This window comes from Macrotis lagotis, chromosome X (assembly GCF_037893015.1).
Source record: "Macrotis lagotis isolate mMagLag1 chromosome X, bilby.v1.9.chrom.fasta, whole genome shotgun sequence".
NCBI lineage: Eukaryota > Metazoa > Chordata > Mammalia > Peramelemorphia > Peramelidae > Macrotis > Macrotis lagotis.
This window is the reverse complement of record NC_133666.1, coordinates 90,754,322-90,778,463: the sequence shown is the minus strand read 5'-3', so window position 1 is coordinate 90,778,463 and position 24,142 is coordinate 90,754,322. Positions and strand designations below refer to the sequence as shown.

The following is a 24,142-nucleotide window of genomic DNA, read 5'->3' as shown; positions in this document are numbered from 1 at the left end:
TTTCGAAAGAATTCAATGTGTTCAGAAACATATATAAGAAATGCTCCAAATCCCAAATAAGAAGAAACTTATAAATCAAAACAATCCTGGAGTCTTATCTCCCACCCTGATAATTGGCAAAAAAAATGAACAAAAAAGGCAACAGTCAATATTGGAGGGGTAGTGGAATGTATAGCTACCCTAGTACATTGTTGGTGGAATTGTAAAATAACACAACTATTTTTGAAAGCAATTACAAATAATGCCATTAAAATGACTAAAATTTTTATAGTCTTAAAACTAGAGATTCCGTTTCTGGGATTATACTCCAAGGAAGCCATCAATAAGAAGAAAGTCCTTACTTACTCCAAAATATTTTTAGTAGCATTTTTTGTAATAGTGAAGAAATAGAAAAAAAATTGTTGCCCAAATATTGAAGAAGCTCTAAACAAATTATGGTATGAGTATTTAATGGACTATTATTCTGCCCTATTTAACATATAATATGTAAGAAACTATGTGTGTGATGAATAAAAAGAAGAATGGAAATATCTACATAAAATGAGACAGAGTGAAATAAGTAGAATCCAAATAAAAATGAACTTTTTAAAAAAAGATAAAGTCAACTTACTTTTCTGGGCCTCAGTTTCTTCATGTGAAATGTGGGTGGTGCTAGACCTCTGGGGTCCCTTTAAATTCTAGATTTTGAATCTTAATTCACCATATAAATGTGAGGTCTTAATATTCCCTTCTCCAGACCTTTATGTCAAGTGAGAAGGAAGGATACAGTGATATCGAAGGTTTCTCTCAAATCTTAGAGTGCCACTTACTGGCTGTATGGTCCTGGGTAAATCACAGGATCATAGATATCTGTGGCTGAAGGGACCTTGAATGTGACCAAGTCAAGTTTTCTCATTTTACATATAAGAAAAAGGAAGTCCCAAAGAGTTAGTGGGACTAGGCTGGAAATTATACAGATATTAACCATGAATGATGGGATTGGAACCCAGGTTCTCTGACTCAATAGTCAAAAACCTTTCCACTGTATTTCACTACCTTCATTTAATTGCTCCCTTATCCTCTCAGTCTTAGTTTTCTATAAAATGAGAATAATAAACTCTCCTAAGAAATAAAACTGCTGTGAAAATAAAATCGATACTGTATGTTAAATGCTTTACAAACTTTAAATCACTGTATTAATGTTAGTTATTATTTTAAGGGACCTTTGATTTCACCTCTCATGACTATAAGAATAACTCTACAGCTATGTAATGATGATTATATCAAGGCCTCATAATATCATAATGGCAGCTAGCAGGGACTTCAGATGTCATGTAGTTCAACTTTCCTCTTTTTTTAAATAAGGAAGCTGAAGACCAGAGTTGATGTGTCACTTATCTAAGGTCACACTTAGGGCTAGAGGAGACATTAGAGATCACCTAGCCTAGAACTCTCATGTTACAGAGAGGAAAGAAGGACCTCAGGAAGTAATGGGTCTCATTCTAATCATCCAAGTAGCAAATACTTAAGCTACAATTTGAACCCAATTTCTTGGGTTTCAGATCTAATTACATTGTTTCCAGTTAAGGAGCGGAATGTCATTACTATGGGAGAGCAGGAAAGGAAGGGATCTTTCAAGGCTGTGGTGAGAATGTAAGGATTCAATGGAAGGGTATGTTTTTCCATGGGCCTGGAAGGCCAGACAAAATTGAAATCATAATGCACTCTAGTTATGGGGTACAGTCCCACCCAAGCCCCAATGCTGATATAATAATAATAGCTAACATTTATATAGTGATTTAAAGCTTGAAAGCATTTAACATATGTTATCTGATTTTATTTTCCTAACTGTTTCTTAGGTGTATTTATTAATTTTATAGATGAGAAAACTGAAGTTGAGAGAGGTTAAGGGAGGGATTTAATGGAGGCAGCATGGTTGAATGGAAAGACTATTGGCACTTGATTCAGAGCATCTGTACTCAAATTCCATCTTTCCTGGTTAATATCTTATAATCTTCAGCCAATCCCATTACCTCTCTGGGTCCCACTTTCCTTATATTTAAAAATGAGAACACTTGATGACATGACTTCCAAGGTCTATTCAGTTGTAAATCTATGATCCTATGGCTTACTTAGGACCATACAGCAGGTAAGTTGTTGCAAAAGGAAAATAACTCAATTCTCTGAGGTGAGGAGCCAGCAAGGACACTCAGTGTGTTTTGGGAAGAAGAACCAGAGGAAACTAGAGAGGTAAAGAAGTACTAAATGCCTTTGTTTGAGCACTTTGTAAAGTAATTTTCCTCACAACACTCCAAGGAGGGAAGAAAGGGAAATTATTATCCCCATGTGGTTGATGAGAAAACTGAGGCTCTGAAAGGTCAAAGGTCTTGCCCTGAGCTCCATACCTAGAAAGTATCAGAGTCTATTCTTCCCATGATTTTTCCTCCATGATTTTGCACTGACTGCCTTCCATGTCTGGCATGGACTCCCTCTTCATTGGCAACTCTTAGAATCCTTGGTTTCCTTCTTAAATCAGTCTAAATCTCACTTTTTGGCAGGAGGCCTTCTGATTCCCTCACTTTCCAGGATACTCTCTACCAGCACTTCTTTCTGGACTGGTTATGTCCCTTTCTCAGAATGTTAGGGTTCAGCAGTTTTGCTTCTCATCCCCAGCCTGGCACTCAGCACCAAAGGATAGAATAGAAGTATAATTTCAGAGATGGAGGCTCCTTCTTCCAATACAAGTCAGTAGTACTTGCTCTGCAATTTATTTCCTTAGACTCTTAAATTTTAAAGGATTACTTAGGGTACAAAGGAGTTAGCTGATTTGACCAAGGTCACACACTCAGTATGGGTCGGAGAAGGAACTAGAGCAGGGACTCCTGATTCTGAGGTTAGCTCTCCATCCACTATCCCAGATTGTCTGACCCCTATTTAATGCATAATAAATTTATATTGATAGAATATTAACTTAGGACTTTCCAAACCACTACAGATTTTTAACTAGAGATCAACTATTGGGGAGGAAGGGAATGAGGCCCTTCACGTCCTGAAAATCAGGCAGAGAGCTTTAGATTAGATACAGTAGAGAAAAGCATGACCTGGACTACTCAGGAGAATTTCTCTGCAGATTATTTTGGGTGACAGCGCTCAGAACACTGGACAGCTCCCAGCGTGGATGATTTTTTTCCCTCTCAGGACCCCAACCTCCTTCAGCAGCTCCAGTCCCTTGCTATAACTCTGGCTGATAAAAGACTTTGAAATTGAACAAAGAGAAAACTGTACCCTGATAATCACATCCTCTCTGCAAAAACGTCCTATTAAAGAGGGGAGGGAGGAGAATGAAAATCTTTTCATGAACCAGCTCAAATGTGACTGAGTGCAAGCTAAATTTAAAACAATGACATGTTAGGCACTAACTATTGTTGGAATATAGTTACTAAAATAGAAATTGTAGCAAGTGTTTGTTAGAAATAAATAATGAAATCTTCCCCAAAAGGTTGAAGCTGAGCTTGTTAAAGAACATGGTCGAGAGCTGGGTTAAAATTCCAGGTCCAGGACAAATCACTCTACCACTCTCAATCTCAAATTCCTCAGAGGGAAGACTGAAAGAATAGAAACCTCTATTTTGAGAGGTAAGGGACCTGGCATCAGCTGTGGAGAGGAAAAAACTGAACATAATAGCATCCCTGATCTAGAGCTGGGAGGAACCTCAGAGGCTTTCTAGTCAACCTTTTCATTTTATAGAGAAAGAAATTGAGGCTGGGGGAGGGGTAATGAATATGCCTAATTCAGGAACCTGGAAAAAAATCTAGAGGAAACTCTGGAGGCTATTTTATGCTTGCACTTTACAATGAAGTAAATTGACGCCCAGGGAAGAGCAATAAATATACCTACACAAAGAACCCAGATCTGGAGCTGGACTGAGAGGTCATTTATACAACTTCTTCATTTTATAATCCAGAGAGAGACAATGAATTTGCCAAATACAGGCACCTAGATTTTGAGCTGGAAGGGACTCTAGAAGCCATTTTGTTCAAGTCCTTTATTTTACAAGCTTATGAAAATGAGACTCAGGGAGGATCAGTGAATATATCTAATCTGGAAATCTGGATCAAAAACTGGAAGGGTACCTGTTGTTCAACTCTCTCCTTTTACCAATAAGCAGAGATAGACCCCAGGAAAGGAAGTGACTTTGAAGAATAACATCCTAGAGTCTTAACTTAAAAGGACCCTAATAAGGGGAGGAATTTCTCATCAAGGGGAGTAAAAAAGACTGAGCATGATTAGATTCTAGATCTCCAGCTAGAGGGTGGTTTCAGAGGCTATCTTATTCAAACTCTTCATTTTACAGGAGAGCAAAGTGAGATCCTGGGAGGGATAGGGTATAACCATCTTTGTAACCTTGATCTACAGTTAGAAGGAATCTAACGAGTCTTTTTGACCCATCACAATCATTTTTCAGATAAGGAAACCAAGGCCAAGAGTGAGGAAGTAATTGGAGATAATAAAAGCATTATTAGAGCTAGAAGGGACCAAATACCACCTATTTCAATCCTTTTATATTCCAAATATGAAAATTAAAATTAGGAAATTAAAATGACTGAATAATGGGAGCCTACATCTACAGCCAGAAATGGACTTCAGAGGTCATCTAGCCTACTCCCTTTCTATTACAGATGATGAATCTGAGACATGAAGAGGGGAAATGGTTACCATAATTGGGACTTGGATCGGGAACTGAAAGGGACCTCTGAGGTTACCTAGATCAACTCACTTAATTTCCAGATGAGAAAATTGTGACCCAGGAAAGTTACATAGCAAAAGAATCCCAATCTTAGGGTCTGAAAATCCAAACCTTTTATTTTGAATATGGGGAAGCTGAGGCCTATGGTGTTCCTTAAGATTTTAGGAACCTAGAATAAGAGCTGAACGGGATGCCAGAACTCAAGTAATATCTTTGGATCACAGATGAGGAAAATGAGAACCCAGGGAAGCAAAGTAACTAAGAATAACAAAATTACAGATCTAAAACTAGAAGCAAGCTCAGAAGCCATTCAGGGAGCCATTCTGCCTTGTCAGATAACCCCTCCTTTTGGGAGAACACTTATTGGGTTTGATACATTTATGATAGATTTCAGTGGCTCCTTTGATACCTTATAACTCTCAATTTCTGCAATGAATGAAATAACTGTACCCATCTTTGCACTGGGATAAAATGAAATGGGAGAGCTGTCTTATTTTAAAGAAAATCATTTTGATAAGTCTGAAAAATGGGGAAAATATGTGGCTTTAGGAGGATCATGAAAATGTTAAGCCTTACCTTTGAAAGGCCTTCAGGGAGTAAGCCACCAGCAGCTGGAGCATCTTCGGGAGCCTAACAATGGCATTGAATTCCACATACCATACCGTTGCTACACAACCAGTCTGGGAATGAGAAAGACAAAAATTGGATCCATTGCTTAGGCTGCACCTCCTTTGCCATGATAATCAGACAAAAAGGGCGGGGGAGAGTGGAGCCAAGTCCTATGCAAGAGCCCTGGGTTGGGCCAATGCTGTCATCTAGAGGCGACTAGAAAGATAGCACCTTCACAAGAGGAGGAGGAGTTGGGGGGCTGGGCCTGAATGGGCCCAAGAAACAGCTCGTTCATGGAACCCCTGCCCGGGCCTTGGCATCCAGCCTACTGAGAAGCAGCAAAAGGGGGAACTTTCACTGTACACTTCATTGAATCACAGAGATTCCTCAAGTCTCTTCCCAGGGTCAGCAGTCGTCTAGGACCTGGGCAGAGCTACCAAAGGGAGAGGGCCAAGCTTCCCTTCTAGGCAGAACTGCTGAGTCATGCCCTGAATTCTCTACTGCGTCATCTTTTCCTCCAGAAATGGCTTCCTGTCCTTTGAAGCCCAGCTCAGCCCCCTCCCCTCTCCATGAAGAGTGAGCCTTTCCTCTGACAGATTTCTCTATGCACCTTTCACTTTTAAATTATGTAATCCTAGAGCTAGGGTTTATAAGAGAACATCTAATTCAAGCCCCTCCTTTTACAAAGGAAAAAACTGAGGCCCAGGGAGATGAAGTCACACATAAAATTTTAGACCTAGATCTGGAAAGGATCTTAGAAGCCATTGAGTTCAAGTCTCCTTCATTTTACAAAAAAGAAAAGTAAAACCCAGGGAATTTTATTTGAATAGAATATTAGGTGTAAAGTAAGAAAAAAACTCAATAGGTGTAATAACTCACACTCATTTTACAGGTGAGGAAACTGAGTCCAATTTCAAACTGGGTATTCCACTGGCATCTGAGACTCAACATGACCAAAACAAGACTTATTACCTTTCCAACCAAATTTCCCATAAATGCTGGAAAAACATAGCTATATGATACAATAAGCATGTTAGGCAATCAAGGAATAGCCTATCCATGGAGAATAGTTAGATCTATGGAGAAGGCAAAAATTTATGATGAAACAAGATAGAGAACATTATCAAGTGCAAAATGGATACTTTAATTTTTTTTGTTTTTTTGTTTTGCAAGGTAATGGGGTTAGGGTTAAGTGACTTGTTCAAGATCACACAGCTAGGTAATTATTAAGTGTCTAAGGTCGCATTTGAACTCAGGTCCTCCTGCTGTCCACCCAGCTGCCCCCAATTCTTTTTTATTATATTAAGTTAGTAAGTTTTACCACAAACAAAACCCATGCAACCAAGACTAGAAGGGAAGCAGAAAGTTGGGGAACAAATTTTGCAGTAGGTTTCTGATAAAGGCTTCATTTCTAAAATATATAGAGAATTGTGTCAAATTTATAACAATACAAATGATCCCACAATTGTTGAATGGTCAAAAAATATGAACAGGCAGTTTTCAGCTGAAGAAATTAAAACTATCTGTAGCCATAATGCCCAAAATCACCATTTCTTTGAGAAATGCAAATTAAAACCACTCTGAGAAACCTCCTGAGAGAAAAAGAAAGTGATTGATGCTGGCAGGGATTTGGAAAAACTGGGACACTAAATGCACTGTTGTTGGAGATATGAACTGATCTAACCATTCTGGAGAGCAATTTGGATCTATGCCTAAAGGACTATAAAACTGTGCCTACCCTTTGATCCACCACTTTGTGACTAAAAGAGATCATAAAAAAGGAAAAGGAACATATATGTACAAAAATGTTTATAGTGTCTCTTTCTAGGCTGGCGAAGAATTGGAAACTGAGAGGATATCCATCAATTGAGAAAAGCTTGGACAAGTTGAGGTACATGAATATAATGAAATACTCTTGTTTTATAAGAAATGATGAACTGGAAGATTTCAGAAAAAAAAAGAGAAACACTTGAACTGATGGCTGAGTGAAATGAGTAGAATCAGGAGAAAAGAGTATACCTTAACAGCACCATTGTATGATGATCAACTAGGATAGACTTAGCTCTTCTCAGCAATACAGTGATCAAAGATAATGATAAAAAAAACTTGTGATAGAAAATGCCACACATAATCAGAGAACAAACTATGTGGTCTGAATGCAGATAAAAGCATACTATTGTCACTTTTTTATTTGTCTTTTGTTGTTTCTTTCTCATGACTTTTCCTTTTTGTTCTGATTTTTCTTTCATAACATGACTAATATGGAATATTTTTCCTATATCACATTGATTGTTGCCTTGGGGAGAGGGGAGGGAAGGGACAATAATTTGGAACTCATAATCTCAAAAAAAATAATTTTGCAAACTATGTTTTCATATAATTAGGACAAATAAAGTACTATTTATAAAAAAAGGATCCTTCAGATCAGTCAGATTTGCAAAGTCAGTGTCATCCTCCTATCATTTACAATAGGTGATGAAAGGCTGAATGTTTGGTCAGTCATATACAAGCATTATCATTTTTCTCTCCCCAATGTCTCTCCCTCCTCTCCATTCATATAGCTATTGATTTTTCCTGCTATTCCTCTTAAATGACCTGTTGAAATAATCTTCTCATTAATCTCCCTGCCTCAATCTTCTCACTACTCCAATATATCCTCCACTCAGCTGTCAATTGATTTTTCCAAGGCAAAGATTTGACCATGTCATCCCTGCTCAATAAACTTCAATGGCTCCCTACTTCCTGCGGGATCAAATATAAAGTCCTTTGGTATTTAAATTTCTTCACAACCTGGCACCTTTCTGCCATTCCAGTATTCTTGTTTTTATTTTCTTCCTCAAATCCAATTATCTATTCAGCAAATATGTTGTTTCTTGAAGAAGCACTCAAGCTCCCATCTCCATTCCTTTGCACAGAATGCCTAGAATATTCTCTTCCCATCTTTGACTTCTGGAATTCCTGTCATCCTTTTAGACTTAGTTCAAGTCTCCACCCCCCACTCCAGAAGGCCTTTCCTATTCCCCTGCTTCAAGGTACTAGCAACTTCTTATCTAAGCTTACTTTCTATCTGCACTGAATTTTTCTTGTTTGTTCTGATTTATATATGTCCTCTCCCCCATTACAATTTAATCTTGAAAGCAAGGGCTATTTGAGGGGATGTTTCTTCTTTGCATTCTCCAAATATGGGTATGGTGTCAGGATATAGTAAGGGCTTAATAAACGGTTATCAACTTGAATATGAATAAAAAAAACAAAAGTGATAAAAGCAAAGAGAGAAGTGATGATAAAAATAAAAAATCTTCATTTGAATGGAAATTAAAAAATTTAAAATTCTTCTTCAGTAAGTAATTTTTTCGATTTGGCAATTTTATATAAAAGTTTTTCCCTGCACATCTACTTATTTTCTAATTTACTAATTCTATTTACTAATATTAGTAGAATATCATCTAAAAATCATTATGGTACAGTTGTCTTATGGGTACCAATAATAACAATTTTGGATAGTTATTTAGCATTATAAGCCTTGCAAAGTATGTTTTTAAGGGTTTTTTTTTTTTTTTTTTTTTTGCAAAGCAATGGGATTAAAGAGATTTGTCCAAGGTCACACAGATAGGCAATTAGTAATTGTTTGAGGTCAGATTTGAAATCAGGTCCTCCAGACTCCAGGGCCAGTGCTCTATTCACTGCACTACCTAGATGCCCCTTGAAAAGTGTTTTAAAAACAATATCTCCCTTTCCGTGCTGCCCAGAAGAGGTGTCCATATGGCGTTGTTCACGGTTTCCGTCTTAACTTTCAAGGGAAACTTTCACGATGTCCGGAGCCCTGGATGTCTTGTAGATGAAGGAGGAGGATGTCCTCAAATTCTTCACTGCAGGCACCCATTTGGGTGGCACCAATTTGGACTTCCAGATGGAACAGTATATCTACAAAAGGAAGAGTAACGGCATCTATATCATTAATTTGAAGAGAACTTGGGAAATGCTTCTGCTGGCAGCTCGTGCCATTGTTGCCATTGAAAATCCAGCTGATGTTAGTGTCATATCATCCAGGAACACTGGCCAGAGAGCTGTTCTGAAATTTGCTGCTGCCACTGGTGCCACACCTATTGATGGACGCTTCACCCCGGGCACCTTCACTAACAAGATCCAGGCAGCTTTCAGGGAGCCTGCCTCTTGGTGGTCACTGATTCTCATGCAGATCATCAGCCTTTGACTGAAGCATCATATGTTAACCTTCCAACCATTGCACTGTGCAACACAGACTCCCCACTTCGCTATGTGGACATTGCCATTCCATGTAACAACAAGAGAGCTCACTCAGTGGGTCTGATGTGGTGGATGCTGGCCCAAGAAGTCCTGTGGATACGTGTTACCATCTCCCATGAGCACCCATGGGAGGTCATGCCTGATCTTTACTTCTACAGAGATCCAGAGGAGATTGAAAAGGAAGGGCAGGCCACAGCTGAGAAGGTAGTGACAAAGGAGGAATTTCAGGGTGAATGGACTGCACCTGTCCCAGAATTCACTGCTGCTCAGCCAGAGGTGGCTGATTGGTCTGAGAGCGTCCAGGTGTCATCTGTGCCCATTCAGCAGTTTCCTACTGAAGATTGGAGTGCTCAGCCAGCTACTGAGGACTGGTCTGCAGCTCCTACTGCTCAGGCCACTGAATGGGTAGGAACTACCACAGAGTGGCCCTAAGTTTTACCCAGATGCTCTAATAGTGTTGGAAAAATGCTGATGGAAAATAAACATTGGTTTCTTAAAAAAAACAATATCTCATTTGATCTTTGCCATAAACTTTTGAGTTTGGGAACTGTTATTATTCTTGTTTTATATAGGAGGAAACTGAAACCTGGAGAAGGTAAGTGACTTTCCCAGGGTCACTGTTTGAAGAAAATTCTAAGCCCAGGTCATCCCAATTCCAAGGCTAACACTCTACCTAAAAAGATAAACAGTAGTTATCTGTTAATTGAGCTTGCATGAGAGACTCAGTCTTGTTCCTGGACAGGGGGGATTGTCAGATCTTTTCTTGGTGATCATTCTTGCTCCCCTAGCAAAGCAGCTGGTTCCATTCTCTCCCCAGCTCCACAATCGATGCTCAGATGCTCTGCCATAACCTTGCAGAAGAAAATTAAATGCACCTTTTGATGGACCTAGAGATAGAATCCTCTGCCCACTTGGAACATCTTTTCATCTACTAGAAAGTCAATGGTTCTGGGAAAAGTTAAAAGTCCCCTCCTTCCCTCCATATCCCATTATAACTGGATCCCTTTTGGAAGCAAATTGAAGGTGACAATTTTTAGTGATGGAAACCTGGTCCCCTTGGCAAATGACCCTACAAAGGCTGCTTGTTCCTTTCAAATTGTTAGCCATAAAAGCACTATTATCTGCCCAATGGAATGATAACTGACAGGGCCACTGCTGGATGCTTAATATAGGCATTAAAGCAAGCATAGTCCTTAAAAGGACAAAGGCAGACGTCAAGGCATCTCATTGGTTGCTAACCATTTAGTCATCTAGGATCATGGCAAAGGTTCTTAAGGCACAAAAATTCTAGCTTTCCCTATTTCTGAAAGACAAAAGACAGATGAACAGAGAGAGAGAGAGAGAGAGAGAGAGAGAGAAACACACACACATACACACAGAGATAGAGACAGACACAGAAAAGAAAGAGACTCAGAAAAAAAGGAGAGAGATAGAGAGGAAAGGAGACAGAGAAAAAGGAGAGTGGAAACGAGAGACAGAAACAGAGAAATACAGACAGAGAGAGAAAGAGAAAATCAGAGATAAATGAGAAGAGAGATAGAGATGAGGAAGGAAGAAAGAAAGAAAGGAAGCGATGGCGAGACAGAGAGATAAAGGTACAGGAAGACAGAGAGACAGAAACAGTTTGAGGAAGAAAGAATTTGAGACAGAGACAACAACAGAGAGACACAAAGACAGAGGCAGATAGAGACAGAGGGACAGAAAAAGAGAGTTAGGACAGAGAGTGAAGTGAGTTCAGGGCGGCTAGATGGCGCAGTGGATAGAGCACCGACCCTGGAGTCAGGAGTACCTGAGTTCAGATCCGACCTTAGACATTTAATAATTACCTAGCTGTGTGGCCTTGAGCAAGCCACTTAACTCTATTGCCTTGCAAAAACCTAAAAAAAAGAAGTGAGGACAGAGTCAGAGAATGAGGGAGGGAGGAAGAAAGAGAAAGGAAGAGGGAAGAGAGGCAGAGGGAGACAAGACAATGACAGAGAGGAACAGAAAGACAAAAAAGACACAGAGACAGGGAGAGAGAAATGGAGAGAGAGAGACAGAGAGAGGAGAAAGGATAATCCTTTGTGAACAAGCATCTACTATCTGACAGGCACTGTGCTTATGATATAAAGAAAGACAAATACCAGTCTCTGTTTTTGAGGAGCTCATGGTGGGAGAAACACCATGTAACTAACTACATATATAAACAAGATATATATATATATATATATATATATATATATATATATATATATATATATATATATATATATATAGAGAGAGAGAGAGAGAGAGAGAGAGAGAGAGAGAGAGAGAATAAATTGGAGATAATCCACAAAGAGAAGGCACTAGCATTGAGGGAGACTAGGAAAGGTTTCCTGTGTAGACGTGGGCTATTAACTGATATTTGGAGGAAACCAGGAGGTGAAGATGAGAACACCGAAGGCCTGAGGGACAGCCCAGGAAAATGTCCAGAGAGGAAAGATGGAGTGACATGTTATATGTGTCAATCAATTGTAGTGTACATGGGATAAGTATATGGGAAAGGTAGGAGAGAACCAGGATGTGAAGGGCTTTACTGGCAAATGAAAGATTTTCTATTTCACCCTAGAGATCATAGGGAACCAGAAGATGTTATTGGACCAGAGGAGAGTGACATGGCCAGACCTTCACTTTAGAAATATCACTTGCAGTGGAGGGAGACTTGAAGCAGAGAACTGAACCAGAAGGATATTACAATACTCTAGACTTGAGGTGATAAGCCTGCACCAGGATAGTGGCTATGTCACTGGGCAGAAGGGAGTGTATACAGGAGATGTGACAAAAGTAGAATCTAAAAGCCTAGACAACTGATTGGACTGGGGGGAAGGGTACAGTGAGAGAGTAAGAAATCAAAATTGTAACCCAAGTGTGAGTCTGTTACCCAAGAAGTGAGGACAGAGACAGAGAATGAGGGAGGGAGAAAGATATTGAAGCCCTCTACGGAAAAAAAGGAATTTAGAAGAAGGCAGAGCTTAGGGGAAAAGACAAAGAGTTCAGTTTCTGATATTTTAACTTTAAGATGCCTATATGACATGAATTTCAAGATGACCAATATGCATTTGGAGTTGCAAGACTGTAGATCAAGACAGAGATTAGAGCAGGAAATGCACATGTGCAAATCATCAGTTTAATGATGATCATTGAATCTATGGGAGTTGAAGAAATTGCCAGGTGAAATAGTATAGAGGGAGGATAGAAGTAAGCCCAGGACAGAGCTCTGGGGTACACCGACAGTTAGCAGGCTGTCACCTGAGTGAAAATTCAGCACAGAATCACTGAAAATGAGTAGCCAACAGAAGGAACAGGAAAGAGAGGTGTTACAAAAACAAGAAGGAAGTATCTGGCAGCTAGATGGTGCAATAGATAGAGCACCGGCCCTGGAGTCAGGAGGACCTGACAAATCTCACCTCAGACACTTAATAATTGCCTAGTTGTGTGTCCTTGAGCAAGTTACTTAATCCTAGTGCCTTAAATAAATATTTTTTTTAAAGAAGGAAGTATCAAAGAGAAGAGGGCAATCAGTAGTTCCAAGACTAGAGAAGTCAAAAAGGATGAGGAATGAGAAAATGCTATTAAATTTGGCAATTAAGGGGTCATTGGTAAATTTAAAGAGAACAATTTCCAGGTCAGTGATGAAAATGAAAGCCAAAATGCAGAGAATTAAGAAGAGAGGAATAGGAAGGGTAGTGCAGGTGCTTTCTCAAAAATGGGAAGGTTTGCATAGTAATTTCTACTTAAACAGGATTACTCTATACAAACATGGTTCTCCCATCACTCTCTTCATTCCTTTTTTTTCTATCATTCTCAAAATCATAAATACGAATTGTCCTACTTTCAAACAAGTCTAATATTTCCAAATAGATTTATAAGGAAGATATTTAGAAGAGCATTTTACCAAAGGATTCACCAGTTTCTCAACTTTATAAACCATTCCCATATCACTGAAAAATTAATATGGATAAAATATAGATGTATGTCACTCCCCTACTCAGAAATTTCCAGTGATTCTTTTTATTTAAAAAAAAAACAAATTTCACAATCTGTTATTTTCCCTGTAGTCCTACTAGTTTTTCACTCACAGACATACTATTTCCCACCTTCATACCTTTGTACAGTCTATCTCTCATGTCTGTAATTTGTTTCCTTCTCATCTCTGCATTGTAGAAACTCTCATTCTAAAATAACTTCATTTTCTCATCCTTCAGGAGCCCTTTCCTCATTTCATCAGTTAGTAGTGCTTAAAATTATTTTGCATAAACCTTGGATTTACTAATCTGAGTACATTATATACACTCTGCCCTCTATTAAGTCATTCTGAAGTGAGCAAATATTAAGTTTTTGCAGCATTCCGTTCATAGCTATCTTGATGAAGAGATCTGTTTATCACCATCCCACGAGCAAGGGTAAAAAGGAGCAAAATTAGCTTGTTAAGAGAGTGTCAGTATACTGGTCTTCCTAGCTTAGCAGGACTGAGTTCACTCTGCTAGGTAAGTGCTTTAAGCATCACTAGAGTACTTAGTGCCTGGATACAAAATCTGGTCCAGTTTAAGCAAAACACTAAAGGAGCAATGGTGACAGAAGCTGGAATTTGGTGGAAGGAATCAGTACCCAATCTCCATCCTCTCTGGGAATTCTTTAAGGGTAATGTCAGCAGGAAGGATAAAGGACAGGAATCATGCATTCCAATTCCTTATAACAATCTATGAAGCAGACACTAGAGCTATTATTAGCCCATTTACAGATGAGGGAGCTAATATTTAGAAAGATGGAGTGAGTTGATGAGGAACAGAGAAGAAGGGCAAGAAGCAGCAGAGTCAGATTTCAGACCAAGGCTTCCTAATGCTTTGATCTGTACTCCTTCTACTAGACTACCCTCTTTCTAAGAAAGAAGACATTCCCTATTATTGTTCAGAATCAGACTCTTAACCTAGGTAAGAACCTCATAGGTCATCTGGTCCAAGCCATACTTGAAAAAGAATTCCTCCTATAGTATATTTAGTTGACAGCCATTTTCTTGAAAATCTCTAGAATCCTTTCAAAACCACCATTTTGGAATTGTTAGGAAACTAAAATCAGCCATTGCCACCAACTTCACCCAGTTCTACCTTCTGGGGTCAAACGTAGCAAGACTAATCCCTCTTTCTCGAAATAACCTTTCTTGTTTATTTTGGGGTTAGATTTATGTAATTCTGAGAGGAGGTTAAGGTCCCCCACTATTAAAGCTTTGCTGTCTATGTCTCCTTGTGATTCATTCAGCTTCTCTAAAAATTTGCATGCAATACAATTTGGTGCATAAATTTTTAATAATGATAAAATTTTATTGCCTATAGTACCTTTTAAGAAGATGGATTTTTCTTCCTTTTTCCTTTTAATGAGATCAGTTTTTGCTTTTACTTTGTCTGAGATGAGAATTGCTAGCCTTGATTTTTTTTTACTTCAACTGAAGTAGAATATATTTTACTTCAGCTTTTTACTTTCATCTTGTATGTATTTCTCTGCTTCAAATGTTTCTTGTAAACAACATATTGAAGGATTCAGGTTTTTAATTCATTCTGCTTTCCATTTCTGTTTTATGGAAGTGTTCATCCCATTCATTTTTACAGTTAACATTAGCAACTCTGAATTTCCCTCCATGCTATATTTTCCCCCTTTGTACTTTTCTCTTTCCTTTCATCTTATCCCTCCTTACCAATGTTTTTCTCCCTTTCCACTTTAATATTTCTTTTAAATGTAAATTTTACATTTACCTAAACCTACCCTTTTATCAGCCCCTTCTTATCTTTTTTCCTTCCCCCAAGTCCCCAATAAGGTAGGATAGATTTTTTTTTAGGTTTTTGAAAGGCAATGGGGTTAAATGGCTTGCCCAAGGCCACACTGCTAGGTAATTATTAAATGTCTGAGGCCAGATTTGAACTCAGGTACTCCTGACTCCAGGGCTGGTGCTCTATCCACTGTGCCACCTAGCCATCCCAGGATAGATTATTAAACACAATTGGGAAGGTAGGTTATTTCCTCCATGGGTCAAATTAGCTGAGGGCAGGATTTATTCAGTGTTCATACCCTCCCTTCATTTCCTCTACCATTACAGGTCTTAGTGATTCTTCACTTGGTGTTACTTATCCAATAATGCCTAAACTTCTCCTAGTATAGTCCTTCTTTACTTGTTTAAGTAAACTTCCATCTTCTGTACCATTAGAAATACATGTCTTAGGTCAGTTAGGTGGCACAGTGGATAGAGCACCAGCCCTGGAGTCAGGAGTACCTGAGTTCAAATCTGACCTCAGACACTTAATAATTACCTACCTGTGTGGCCTTGGGAAAGTCACTTAACCCCATTTCCTTGAAAAAAAAGAAATACATGTCTGAAGAATCATAACATCAAATTAAAATTTATTTTAACCCCTCCTCCAAGTTTTTCAAGTATCATTCATGAAGACACAATCCTCATGAACCAAAACCTCCTGCAAAGCCAAATCATTCTGTGAATGGTTTATAATCCCCCTCTCAAAGCACACTCCCTCCAAGTGTAGACAAAGCATCAAGCACAGTCTCTTCATGATATCTTTTTGTCCAGTCCCTCTAAATACACCCTCTCCTTCCATCCCTAAAGTACTCCAACCATACCTACAAGCTTCCAAAATTTTTTTTAGTTTTTTTTTTTTTTTTTTGCAAGGCAAATGGGGTTAAGTGGCTTGCCCAAAGCCACACAGCTAGGTAATTATTAAGTGTCTGAGACTGGATTTGAACCCAAGTACTCCTGACTCCAAGGCCGGTGCTCTATCCATTACACCACCTAGCCACCCTAACCCTCCAAAAGTAATGTAGCAGGTACACTCCCTCCCTCTGTCCCTAAAGCTTCTACTCACCCCAATCAAAGTATCAGGTACACTCTCTCCCTCTATCCTTTTAAGACTCTAACAGTAACACTGAAACCCTCAACTACAATACTGAGCACAGTCTCTCCCTCTGTCCCCATAGTACACCAGCTATAATACCTTTATTAACTAAACTATGGAATAAGACAAGACCACTTCCTGAACTATTTATTTCCAATTCTTCTAAGTATGCTCCCCCTCTGCCCCTATTGTACTAAAGTATCTAGCAATGTAAAATCATTTCATGATTTATTTATAGACACTCTAAGTATTCCCTCAACCTGTTTCAATAGGAAATGCCTACCTCATAATCAACATCAATTCATATGTCATTTATACCCACATCCTCTAAGTATAATCCGTTCACCTGTATTCAAAACTTTAACTCTCCTAAAAGAAATACAGTTCTCTAGAATTACAAGTATATCTTCACTGGTAGAGATGTATACAGTCTAATGTTCTTGACTTGCATTTTCCCCTTTCTGTTTGCCATTTTGTGCATATCTTGAATCTTGTATTTGAAGATCAATTTTGTGTTCAGTTCTGGCCTTTTTATCAGAAAAATAGGAAGTCCTCTATTTCATTGAAAATTCATCATAATATGCTGAATTATGTGGGATACTTAATTCTTGCATGTAATCCAATGTCCTTTGCCCTCTGGAATACTATATTCGAGGCTCTCTGATCCTTTAATGTTGCAGCTGATAAGTTCAATGTAATTGTGATTATGCTTTCTTTGTTTTTAAATTTCTTCTTTTTGTCTGCTTACAACATCTTCTCCTTTAGCTGAGAATTCTGGAATTTGGTTATGAGATTCCTTGTACTTTTTATTCTGGGGTCAGGGCAGTTAGTTGTTACAGTGGATGGAACACTGGCCTTGGTGTCAGTAGTACTTGATGCTTACTAGCTGTATGACCTTAACACTCACATTCAGTGTCATCTCCATTCATCTTGATTCATATCTGATCACTGGACCCAGATGGCTCTGGGGGAGAAAGAGAGGTAGGTGACTTCACACAGTACTTCCTCACTCAAATCCAATTCATGTGCTTTTCATGGTATAAATTCCCTGATGTCATAGTCTTCTTCAATAATGAAGGAAAAAAATAAGTGGCAGCTAGGTGGTGCATTGGATAGAGCACCGGCCATGAAGTCAGGAGTACCTGAGTTCAAATCCGACCCCAGACACTTAATAATTACCTATCTGTGTGGCCTTGGGCAAGACACTTAACCCCATTGCCTTGCAAGAAAAACCTAAAAATAAAAGAATGAAGGAAAAACATCATTATTTAGGCATCTCTTTTGTGGAAGTGTTCTTTCAAGGACCATTTTGTCTTCTTGATGTATATTGTCTCTTCATGATAATTTCCTGAAAGATATTTTCCAGACTCTTTTTTCATCTAGCCTTTTGCATAGATAAATAATTCATAAGTTTTCTCTCCTGGATTTTATTCCAGGTAATTTGTTTTTCCTAAAAGTTATTTTGCAGTTTCTTGATTTTTTTTTCAGGTTTTTGCTTTTGTTGGATGGAATCTTGGTGTCCTATAGAGTCATTAATTTTAATTTGTCCAATTCTAATTTTTAACATTTTATATTCTTCAGTTAGCTTTTTGTGTTTCATTTTCCAGTTGCTTATTTTTACTTTTGATTGAATTTTTTTTCTCTTCCAGTTGATTAATTTTATTTTTTTGATGAGTTACATTCTTTTTCTAGTTGGTAATTTTTACTTTTAAAGGAGATGATTTTTTCAGTCAATTTTTCATAATTCTCCTGCATGACTCACATTTCTTTTTCCCATTTTTTCTTCTTCATCTCTTCTTTGGTTTTTGAAGTTATTTTAAAAATGTTTTAATGTCTTTCATGAGGTTTTGGTTTCAATTCAATATATAAACTGCTTTCAGATTTCCCATGTAGATGATTTCTCACACCTTTGTCCTTCTAAGATGACATTTTTGTCATTTCTTTCTAAATAGTAGCTTTCTATGGTTAGTGCCCTTTTTGCTTATTTTTTTGCCTAAATAGTGAGTTCCTATTCCAGAATAGAATCTTTGAGGTTATCAAATAGTAGATTACTATAATCATTTACTTTTGTTTCTTTTATAGTTAATCTATTCCCCTAATCCACTTCTCTATTTCTTAGCCATTACCAGACTATTTTGATGACTGCTGCATTATAATAGTAAAAAATGTGCCAGTTTTGGCTCTTGTAGGGCCAGTTCACCTTACTTTGTATTTTTCTTAATTCCCTTGATGTTCTTGACCTTTTTTTCTTGCAGATGAATTTGTTGCTAATTTTTTTTAACTGTGTAAAGTAATTATTGGGTAGTTTGACTGATACAGCACTGAATAAGCAATACAACTAAGGTAAAATTGTCATTTTATTATATTAGTTTGGCCTACTCATTAGGAATTAACATTTTTCTTATTATTTAAAGCTAACTTTATTTGTGTGAAAAGTGTGTTGTAATTGGGTTCATACAATTTCTGAATTAATCTTGGGAGATAGATTCCCAAGTAACTTTATGTTATCTAACAGTTACTTTAAGTGGAATTTTTCTTTCTTTCTCTTGCTATTGGGTTTTGTTAATAATATATAATCATGCTGACAATTTATGTGAGTTTATTTTATAGCTTGAAACTTTGCTAAAGTTGCTTATTTTTTCCATGTAAGTTTTAGTTGATTTTCTAAGTATACCATTATATTATCTGCAAAGAATGAGAATTTTTCTTCCTCATTGTCTGTTCTAATGGCTTCCATATGTTTTTCTTCTCTTTATTTAAACCTAACTTTTCTAGCACAGTAGTGAATGACATTGGTGATAATGGGCATCCTTGCTTCATCCCGATCTTATTGATAATGTTTCTAGTTTATCCCCATTACATATAATGTTTGCTTAGAGTTGTAGACAGATACGGCTTATCATTTTAAGAAAAACTCCATTTATTCCTCTTCCCTCTGGTGTTTTCAATAGGAATGGGCACTACATTTTGCTGAATATTTTTCAATATCTATATAAACAATCACATGATTTATTGATTTTGATATTGATATAGTCAATTATACTAATTGTTTCCCTAATATTGAACCATCCCTGCATACCTAGTATAAATCTTCTAGTTCTGTAATATCCCTCCAAAATTTTATTTAAAATTTTTGCTTCAAAATTCATTAGAGAGATTGATCTCTAAATTTCTTTTATCTGTTTTGGCTCTTCCTTGTTGATATATCAAAACCATGTTGATTTCATAAAAGAAATCCCGCAAAAGTCCTTCACCTACTTTTGTAAATAGCTTTGTTAGGGTCTCTCATCATTGTTATTGTCATGGATGAAATTGCTGATTATGTCTATGATTTGTTGTTTGATCTTCTCATTCTTTAAATTAGGTTAATTAGCTTCCAATTAATTTTTAGCTTATCTTTCTATGGCATTTTATTGCATGCAATTTTCATGGTATCATGGTCTGAAGAGGATAAATGTAGAATATCTACTTTTCAGCATTTGATGGTGAAATTTTTATGCCCTAATATATTGTCAATTTTTGTGTAGGTGCCATATACCACAGTGCAGAACGTATATTTCTTTCTATAATCCAATTTTTCCACAGATCTATAATAATTTAACTTTTCTAAAATTATATTCACTTTTTTAAACTCTTTCTTATTAGGTTTATCTAATTCTGAGAGAAGACAGCTGAGGTTCTTCACTAATGTAGTTTTTCTGTCTGTCTTCCCATAACTCATTTAGCTTCTACTCTAAGAATTAAGATGCTATGCCACTTGATGCATATGTGTTTAATACTAATTTGCTTCATTGCCTACAGTACCATTTAGAGAGATGTAGTTTCCTTCCTTATCCCTTTTAATAAGATTTATATTTTATATCTGCTTTGTCTGAGATCAGGATTGCTACCTTTCTTTTTAATTTCAGTTTAAGCGTAATATATTCTGCTCCAGCCTTTTACTTTTACACTGTATCTCTCTGACACAGATCTGTTTCTTGTAAACAACATATTGTAGCATTCTGGTTTTTAATCCATTGTGCTATCTGTGCTATTCATTCCACTTTATAGGAGCATTCATTCCCTTCCCATTCCCAGTTATGATTACTATCAGCATATATTCCTTCATCCTAATCTTACCCATTTGTACTTTTCTCTCTCATTTACCCTTATTCCTCTTCAACAATGTTTCTTTCTGACTCCTGTCTCCCTCAAACTGTCCTTATTTCTATTAACCCTTTCCATTTTCTTCTCTCTTTTCCCTTTTACATTTTTCCTTACTTTTATTTTTTTTACCTTTCCCCCCATCCTTTTAACAGCCTTTCCATATCCTTTTCTTTTCCCTATCCCTTCCTACTTCCCTAGAGGGTACAATAATTTTTAAACTCAATAGAATATGTATGTTATTGTTTCTTTAAACAAAATACATTGTGAATAAGATTTATTCAGTGCTCACACTCTCCCTTCTTTCACTCACCTATCATAGATCTTTTGTACCTTTTCATGTGATATTATTTATTTTATAATTTTTCCCAATATAATTCTTTTTTCATTTTTTTATTGTTCCAAACTGCTCTTGAAACTACATGCTCTGTCAAAATAAAAGACTTTAAACAGTACCATTAGAAGTAGAATTTTTCACATTGTACATCCTAATAGCAACATGGGGGCAATGATCAGTCTTGATGGACTCACTTATTCCATCAGTGCAACAATCAGGGACAATTTGGGGCTATCTGCAATGGAGAATATCATCTGTATCCAAAGAAAGAACTGTGTAGTTTGAACAAAGAACAAGGACTATTTACTTTAATTTAGGAAAAAAACTGATATCTTATTGTCTGATCTTGCTATCTCTTTTACTTTATGTTTCTTCCTTAAGGATATGATTTCTCTCTCATCACATTTAATTTGGATCAACATAGAGTGTGGAAACAATATAAAAACTGACAAATTGCCTTCTGTGGGGGAGAAAGGGAAGTAAGATTAGGGGAAAAATTGTAAAACTTGAAATAAATAAGATCTTTTAAAAAAAAGAAAAAAGAAATAGAATTTTTCACATAAATAAGTATTATCATAGCATAAACACTTCATACTCACTCTATTCATCTAAGTATACTCTCTCCAACTTTCCCAATAGAAATTCTATCCTCAAGAGCTATTGCTACTTTTTAAAATTTGTTCTGTATATTTTTCTTACTCATGCTTTTTTTCATTTAGTTCTGATTCTTCTTTTACAATATTACTAATAAGGAAATATGTTAACCGTGACTGTATTTTTATAACCTATATCAGATTACTGACTATCGCAGGGAAGGGGAAAGAAGGGAGGGTAGTAGAAAAATATGGAACTCAAAAGTTCAGGAAAAGATGAATACTGAAAACCATTTTTATATGGAATTGGTAAAAAATAAAATAAGATTAAAAAAAGGTGAAAGCATCCATTTAAATGACTTTTGTGATACACCTATGTTACTGATACCTAAACCAAGAAGAGCCAACACAGAGAAAGAAAATAATATCCTAAGTTCCTTAAATAATATTGATGCAAAAAATTTTAATGAAATATTAGCAATGAGATTAAGGCAATTTGTAATATGGATAATAATCTATGAACACTGGGATTTATATCAGGAATTCAGGGCTAGTTCAATATTAGAAAAACAATCAGCAAAATTGATCATGTCAATAAAAAAACAACAGAAATCATATGATTATATCAAAAGGTGCTGAAAAATCTTCTTAAAAATATAGCACAATTCCTAATAAAAACACTAGAGAGCACAGGAAAAAATGGAGTTTTTCTTAAAATGATAAGAAATTTCTATTTAAAACCATCAGAAAGCATTGTATGCAATGGAGTTAAGCTAGAAGCAGGCAAGTAAAATCAGAGGTGAAACAAAGATGCCTGTTATCACCACTTATACTCAACATTTTGTTAGAAATGCTAACTTTCACAATAAGGGAAGAAAAAATAATTTGAAGGAATTAAAAAAGACAATGAGAAAAACCTAAAGAATTACTAATCAAATTTACTAATTACAGAACTGTGTGACCTTGGGCAAGTCACTTAACCCCATTGCCTTGCAAAAAAAAACCCTAAAAAATCAAAAAAGTTACTAATAGGATAGACAATGAGAAAAGAAAATTCTAACTCTTTGTTGAAGGTACATTTATACTGATGGGATATTTAGAGTATCCTAGAAAATCAACTATAAAACTACTTGAAACAATTAAAAACTTTAACATAGTTGCAAGATATAAAAGGAAACTACATTAATCATCAGAATTTCTATATGTTACTAACAAAGTCTGGCAGGAAATAACAGAAAGGGAAATTCCATATAAAGTAACTTTAGTCAACAGAAATCCAGAAATTATATGAGCACAGTTTCAAAATACTTTTCACACATATACAGTTAGATCTAAACAATTTTTTTAAAAAGTCAATTTCCCGTGTGTAGGCCAAGGGAATATAATGAAAATGACCAAGTTTCATAAATTAATATACTTATTCATTGCCTTTATAATCAAACTTATTTTATACAGCTAGAATTATAGAAAGATAAATCATCTGGAGCAATAAAAGATCAAGAATATAAAGGGAATTATTGAAAAAATTTGCAAAGGAAAGTGACCTACCTGTATCAGAAGTAAAATTACATTACAAGGCAGTAGTGAATAAAATTGCTTTGTACAGACTAAGAAATATAGTAGTGGAACAGCTGAAAAGATTAGGTGAAAAAAATAGTTGTAAATGGCTATAATAATCTAATGCTTGATAAGTAGGGAAAATATATCATCGTAAAAGATAGACAGTTAAATGCACTATCAATACTAAACAAATGTGCATCAAATAGCAGAGCATTCAACTTCTTAAAGGAAAAGATAAATAAGTTACAGAAGGTTATAGCCAAACAAAAGTTAGGTAGTGCAGTGAATAGAGCACTGGTATTCGAGTCAGGAGGATAGGAGTTTAAATCCAGCTTCAGACACTTGCAAGTTACAAACTGTGTGACCTTGGGCAAGGCAAGTCACTTAACCCTGATTACCTCTCATCCAGGGTCACTTCCATCATGCTGATTCATATCTAGCCACTAGACCTAGATGACTCTGGAGGATAAAGTGAGGTTGCTGACTTAGCACAGCAACCCCTCACACAAATTCAATTCACATGCTTCTCATAGCATCACCTCCCTGATGTGGTCTTTTTCAAAACTGAAGGACAAACAAATATTATTTAAAATTGTTGTGGGTCACCACAACTTCCTTAAAATGAGATAAATCTATGCATAAAATAGTATAGTAGAAGCTAGGTATAGATCAACATTTCACAACCTATTCCAAGTTAAGGTGAAAACGAGTTCGTGATGTAGCCACGAAGGGGGTGATACCATAAATCAATTATAAAAAAAAGAATAGTTTATCTGTCACATTTATGGAGAGAGGAAGATTTTGGGATGGAAAAGGAGTTAGAGAACAATATAAAATGCAAAATGGATCATTTTGATTACATTAAATTAAAAACTGCACAAACAAAATCAATGTAGCCAAAATTAGATCAAAAGCCAAAATCTGGAAAACAATTTTTGATTCAGTATTTAGGATAAATGCCCTATTTTAAAAATATATAGAGAATTGAGTC

At 36.6% G+C, this 24,142-nt stretch overlaps 1 pseudogene; it reads left to right on the top strand.

The window, feature by feature from the left end:
• Window positions 1–9,146: 9,146 nt before the first annotated feature.
• On the top strand, window positions 9,147–10,033 carry LOC141498753 (small ribosomal subunit protein uS2 pseudogene; annotated as a pseudogene).
• The last annotated feature ends 14,109 nt before the right edge of the window (window positions 10,034–24,142 follow it).